General features: G+C 43.6%; 1 long non-coding RNA gene across 1 annotated transcript in view; it reads right to left on the reverse strand.

Annotated features, from left to right (window-relative positions):
• The window catches only part of LOC122559193, a 2,574-nt gene extending 1,581 nt beyond the window's left edge, over nucleotides 1-993 (reverse strand). Inside the window, exon 1 of the long non-coding RNA XR_006314358.1 lies at nucleotides 357-993. This is a non-coding gene — a long non-coding RNA (uncharacterized LOC122559193). The remainder of the gene's footprint in view (nucleotides 1-356) is intronic.
• Nucleotides 994-6,984: the final 5,991 nt, after the last annotated feature.

Below are 6,984 nucleotides of genomic sequence, written 5' to 3' on the forward strand. Positions count from 1 at the left end.
GCCTAGGGACCCTCCAACCACAAGGGATGAACTCGGGTTTCACCAGTTTCCTCATTTCCCCTCCCCCCACCTTGTCTCAGTCAAATCCATCGAATTCAGCACCGCCTTCCTAACCTGCAATCTTCTTCCCGACCTCTCCGCCCCCACCCCAGTCTGACCTTTCACCCTCACCTTGACCTCTTTCCACCTATCACATTTCCGACGCCCCTCCCCCAGTCCCTCCTCCCTACCTTTTATCTTAGCCTGCTGGACAAACTTTCCCCATTCCTGAAGAAGGGCTTATGCCCGAAACGTCGATTCTCCTGTTCCCTGGATGCTGCCTGACCTGCTGCGCTTTTCCAGCAACACATTTCCACCTCAGGAACCACCTAGTGAATGTCACGACTAGTGACTGTCTACTGAATCTTTGCAAAAACTCTCTGATTGAGTTCCTGTTGTGGTAGCACCTGTAAATATACTTAACAATACTCGCGTTCAAGAAAGGTCATCGATCTGAAATGTTAACTCTGTTCCTCTCTCAACAAATGCTGCTTTGACTTGCTGCATGTTTCAGCATTTTCTATTTTTACTTCAGATTTCTCGTATCTGCAGCATTCTGCTTCTGTGTTCGCCCTAGTGTCCTGACCAATATTTGTCTCTCAAGCAACATCATCAGAAAATCAAATTATTGGGCCGATATCATATTGCTATTTGTGGGAGTTTGCTGTGTAATGGATGCTGCATTTCCACACATGAACACAGTGACTGCACTTCAGAAGTGCTTCAATTGCTGCAAAGTGTTTTAGGATGTCTACTGGTTTTAAAAGTAGTTGAATTAACAAAAATCTTTCTTTCAATGACAGAAACAGTGAAATGCATGAGATTCTTGATGGAATTTAGTTAATTTTTAATACATAACATTAGAGGTCAGTTGACAAATTCAACATTCAAATAATCAAAGATCCCTGGGGTGGCCTGGTGGCTCAGTGCTGTCTCACAGTGCAAGGGACCCAGGTTCAATTCCACCCTTGGGTGACTGTCTGTGTGGAGTTTGCTCATTCTCCCTGGGTCTGTGTGGGTTTCCTTCCACAGTCCAAAGATGCCCAGGTTAGGTGGATTGGCAATGCTACGTTGCCCATACTGTGCAGGCTGGGTGGATTAGCTATGGAAAATGCAGAGATAGGGCATGGGATTGTCTGGACAGGATGCTGTTGGCAGGGTTGGTGTGGACTTGATGAGCCAAATGGCCTGCTTCCATACTGTAGGGATTTTATGATTAAATACAAGTACTGCATTAAGTAAGAGAAAGCAGCAGCATTTTCATTCATGTGTAAATCTGCTATAGATTCTTCACCAACACAAAAAAAATTAAACATCCTGCAGAAATAGATGCCAGATCAATAGAAACATACAAACTGAGCAGACTAAGGACAAATTACATTTAATAATGAAATATGCAACATCGTGCAAACAAATGTTTAGTCGGTGAGAATAAGCAAGAAAACCCAGAACGCTCCATGATTAAGCATTGAGGCTGTTATCAGGGATTGACTGTGATAGCCAAAGAAACCTATGTGTTAGCGTCCTTTTACAATGTCTAGAAATACCATTTCAATGCTTCCACTTGCTTAATAGAGAACCAGTTTCAAAGGGAGCACTAGTTTCTGATGAGGTTGGTTCCCAAGTGATATTCCATGTTCACACAGTCTCCACACTAGGCTGTAGAATTGAATCCTCAGAGCAAATTTGTTCTGGGTTTGAGGTAGATTGCTGAGAACAGCTTTAAGCAGTGGATCTTTTGGAAAGACAAATATCGGAAAAAGCTTTGTTGAAATGGGAGACAAGTACATTTTAAGATCATATTTTGAGCTAAAAGGAAAGATGCAGGGTATTACATCTGTCGGCAATTACTACTTGATACATCTGTAGAACAATTAGCTCACCTTGAAACTGAATTCAAAGGCAGAGGAATGGAATCAAAACTTATTTTTACATCTGAACTTGACTGATCTGATATCCTTCAATTCCATTCTCCCCATAACCACGTATTAATTAGAAATCTCTGTCAGCCTTGAATGTAACAAACAAACCGATGTTTACAGCCCTCTGCAGTAAAGATTGACTATCTTCTGAGAGAAAAACATTTCTCAGCAACTGCAATGGCACATTCCCACATGCAACAAGTCCAAAGCAACACAATGGGCCCGTTAGGAACCAAGGGAGAAATCTGTGCATGGAGTCAGAAGATACGAGTGGAATGTTAAAAGAGTGCTTCACATCTGTCTTCACTCAGGACAAGGAAGATCATGTACAGAATTCAGAAAGATGGGCTATGAGGTTCTTCAACACATTGATATAGGGAGAGGAGGCATTGGATGTTTCAGTGGGTTTAAAAGTGGACAGATCCCCAGGTTCAGATGAGTTGTATCCCAGGTTGCTGTGGGAGATGAGGGAGGAAATCCTAGGGGCCTTGATCTGAATTTGCAATTCCCCTCTGGCCAGAGGGTGAGGTGCCAGAAGACTAGAGAACAGCTAAATGCAATTCCACTTCTTAAAAATCTGTTGTAGACATAAACAGGGGAATTACAGATCAGTTTCACATCAATGGTAGGAAAACAATTGGAGAAAATTGTGAAGGAGAGAATTAATCTTCATTTAGAAAAGCAAGGTTTGATCAGGGTTAGTCAGCATGGCTTTATCAGAGGGAGGGTGTGACAAACAAATCTTGTTGAATTATTTGAAGAGGTGACCAAGTGTGTAGTTGAGGGTAGTGCAGTTGATGTAGTTTTTATTGATTTCAGCAAAGCCTCTGACAAGGTCCCACATGGGGGAGTGAAAAAGAAGCTAAAAGCACACGGAACCCAGGGTAACTTGACAAGTTGGATCGAAGCAGAAAAATATTGCTGGCAGCGTCTGTGGAGAGAAATCAGAGTTAATGTTTCAGGTCCAGTGACACTTCCACAAAACATTAACCCTGATTTCTCTTCACAGATGCTGCCAGACCTGCTTATTTTTTCCAGCAATTTCTGATTTTGCTTCAGATTTATACAACATCTGCAGTTCTTTCAGTTTTAATTAAGCTGGATCCAAGATTGGCTTAGTCGCAGCAGACAGAGGGTAGTGGTAGATGTCTGTGAGACTGTAAGTTAGAATCTAGCGGGGTACCACAGGGATCGGTGCTGGGTCCATTATTGTTTGTGATATAAATAAACAACATAGATAAGAATTTGGTGGGGACAATAATTAAGTTTGCAGATGAAACAAAGACTTACCAGTGATAGACAGTGAGGAAGCTCTTAGGATACATGAGGATGTGAACAGATTGGTCAGATGAGCAGAGCACTGGCGGATAAGTGTGAGGTAATGTACTTTGGAGCAAGTAATAAGACAGAAGAGTACTCAATAACTGGCAGGACACTAAGAAGCTTTGAGAACATAGCTTTTTGGGGTGCTTGTCCACAGATCTGTGAGGGCAGTGGAATAGATAATAGGGTAGTTAAGAAGGCATGGAGGAACACTTGACGATAGAGCAGATTATTGAGCAGGGAGGCCATGTTAGATCTGTAGATGACTTTGTTTAGATTACAGCCGGAATACTGTGTGCAGCTCTGGTTACTATACAATAGGAAGCAAGTGATTGCACTGGAGGGACTGCAGAAGAGTTTCCCCAGGAGGTTGCTTGGGATGAAGCAGCCTAGCAATGAAGAGAGGCTAATAAGCTCCTTTGGAGCAGAGAAGGTTGAGTGGGGAACCTGATAGAAGTGTATAAGGTTATGAAGGCATGGGCAGGATGTATAGAAAGCAAATACTCCCATTAGTCAAAGCGCCAAAATCAAAAGGGGCAGTTTGGAGGCGATTTAAGAAAAGAAGTATTTAACCCAGAAGGTAATGAGCATCGGAATGCACTACCTGGGAAATTAGTTGAGGCTACTAAATATACAGGCTTTAAAAAGAGAAACAAAGAATTGCCAATGCTGGAGATAAAGAACAAAGAACAATCAACACAGGAACAATCCCTTTGGACCACCAGGACTGCCTTTCTAAACTAAAAACGTTTGCCTCTCTGCGGTTCATATTCCTCTATTCCCTGCCTGTTCATGTATCAGCCAAGATGCTTCTTAAATGTTGATCTGCCTCCACCACCTCCTCTGGCAGCACATTCCACGCACTTGCCACTCTCTGTGTAAACAACTTGCCTCTCACATCTCCTTTAAACTTACCCCTTTTAAACCTCTGTCCCTTACTAATTAACATTTCTGTCTTGAGCAAAAGGGTCCGACTACCCATTCTATCTACGCCTTTCATAATTTAGTTAACTTCTATCAGATCGCTCCTCAGATGCTCAAGTGAAAACAAGCCAAGTTTGTCCAATCTTCCCTCATAGCCAATACCCTCCAAACCAGATAATATCCTGGTAAACTGTTTCAGAACCCTCTCTCAAGCCTCCACACCTTTTTTGCAGTGTGATGACCAGAATTGTGCACAATATTCCAAATGTGGTGGAACTAAAGCTCCAGACAGTTGCAACATGACCCTGTGCCCCTTATACTCTACAACTGATGAAGTCACGCTTATCCTATGCCTCGTGACCACCTTACCTACTCGTGTTACCACTTTCAGGGAAACTGTGGCCCTGCATGCCTAGATACCTCTGTATATTGATGCTACTTAGGGTTCTGCCATTCAGGTACACTTCCATCCTGCATTAGGCTTTCAAAATTCATCACTTTGTATTTGTCTGCATTAAACTCTATCTGCCATTTCTCCACTCATGTCTCCAATGTACATATATCCAGTTGTATCGTCTGGCAATCCTCCTCACTATCCACAGTTCTCCCAATCTTTGTGTCATCTGCAAAATTACTAATCAGTTCAAAGTCTTCATCAGAAGGTAAATAGAAGCAAAAAGTAAATAAGAGACAAGGAAAGAAGAAGAATGAAAGAGAACAGCAGATGGCGCAGGCAAAGCCCAGGCTCCACAACCCAAACACTGCCTACTTTGCCACGTCCATGGGGCTAGCATATGGGTATTGCAATGCTCTTTGGAGGATTGGTGGGCTGATGGTTTCTTTGTGCACCGGAGGAATTCTAAGTTCCCATGACCTGATGGGATCTCTTTCAGAATGCTGAGGGAGGCAAGTGAGGAAATTGGTATGAAATCTTTGTATCCTTTTCAGTCACAAGGGAAGTTATAGAATCATGCAGACACTTCTGTCCAACCAGTCCATGCTGACCATAATCCCAACTAAACTATTCCTACCTGTCTGTGGTTGGCCCATATCACTCTAAGCATTTCTTATTCATGGATTTATTGCCCCCATCAAAGCCCCTGGCACTAACGGAGTGCCAGGGTAGTTAACCTCACCTACCACAACAACCCGAACACGTGGCTGCAAGGATGGTGCAGGAGGGAAGGTTTCAGGTTCTTGGATAATTGGGGCTCATTCTGGGGAAGGTGAGACTTGTACAAACAGGATGGTCTTCACTGGAACCAGAGGGGTACTAACATCCGGGGTGGGAAATTTGCTGGTGCTATTCGGGTGGGTTTAAACTAGCTCAGTAGGGGGATGGGAACCAGATGTGTAGATGCAGTGCACAGGAGGATGAGAGTAGGAAAGACAGGGACAGGATTTCAGGGTCACAGGAATGTGCTGGCTGACAGCGAAGTGGTTTGAAGTGTGTTTATTTCAATGTTAGAAGTATCCGAAATAAGGTAAGTGAGCTTGCAGCATGGATAGGTACCTGGGACTTCGATGTTGTGGCCATTTCAGGGACATGGATAGAACAGGGTGAGGAATGGATGTTGCAGGTTCCAGGGTTTCGATCTTTCAATAAGTACAGACAAAGCGGTAAAAGAAGGGGAGGCGTGGCCTTGTTAGTCAATGATAGTATAATGGTGGCTGAGAGAACTTTTGATGAGGACTCGTCTACTGAGGTAGTGTGGGCTGAGGTTAGAAACAGGAGAGGAGAGGTCACACTACTTGGAGTTTTTTATAGGCCTCCGCAGAGTTCCAGGTGGGTGGAAGAGAGGATTAGCAGAGTTATTCTGGGTTGGAGTGAAAGGAACAGGGTGGTCATTATGGGAGACTTTAACTTCCCCAACATTGACTGGGAATGCTATAACTCCAGTACGTCAGATGGATCAGTTTTTGTCCAATATGGACAGGAGGATTTGCTGACATAGTACGTCAAAGGGTTAACAAGAGGGGAGGCCACACTGGATCTGGTGCTTGGTAATGAACCAGGCTAGGTGTTTGATTTAGGTGAGCACTTTGGAGAGAGTGACCATAATTCAGTTACATTTAGTTTAGCAATGGAAAGGGATAGGTACATGCCACAGGTCAAGAGTTATTGATGGGGCAAGAGCAATTATAATGCGATTAGGCAAGAATTAGGATGCATAGCAAAATGCAGGGGATGCAGACAATGGAAATGTGGAGCTGATTTAAGGAACAGATATTGCATGTCCTTCACAGGTACGTCCCTGTCAGGCAGGGAGGAAGTGATAAGGTAAGGGAACCGTGGTTTACTACAGAAATTGCATCTCTTGTCACGAAGAAGAAGGAGGTTTATGCGTTGATGAGGCAAGATGGTTCAGGTGAGGTGATGGAGAGTTACAGATCAGCTAGGAAGGATTTAAAGAGAGTTAAGAAGAGCAAAGAGAGGACACAAGCAGTCTTTAGCAAATAGAATAAAGGAGAACCCTAAAGCTTTCTATAGGTATGTGAGGAATAAAAGGATGACTAGAGTAGGAATAGGGCTAAATCAAAGACAGAAGTGGGAAGTTAAGTGTGGATCCTGTGGAGATCAGAGAGGTGCTAAACGAACATTTCTCATTGGTTTTCACTCAGGAAAAGGAGAATATTCTGGATCAGTGGTGCTGGAAGAGCACAGCAATTCAGGCAGCATCCAACGAGCAGCGAAATCGACGTTTCGGGCAAAAGCCCTTCATCAGGAATAAAGGCAGAGAGCCTGAAGCGTGGAGAGATAAGCTAGAGGAGGGTG

Source organism: Chiloscyllium plagiosum, chromosome 18, assembly GCF_004010195.1.
Source record: "Chiloscyllium plagiosum isolate BGI_BamShark_2017 chromosome 18, ASM401019v2, whole genome shotgun sequence".
In the NCBI taxonomy this organism is placed as follows: Eukaryota; Metazoa; Chordata; class Chondrichthyes; order Orectolobiformes; family Hemiscylliidae; genus Chiloscyllium; species Chiloscyllium plagiosum.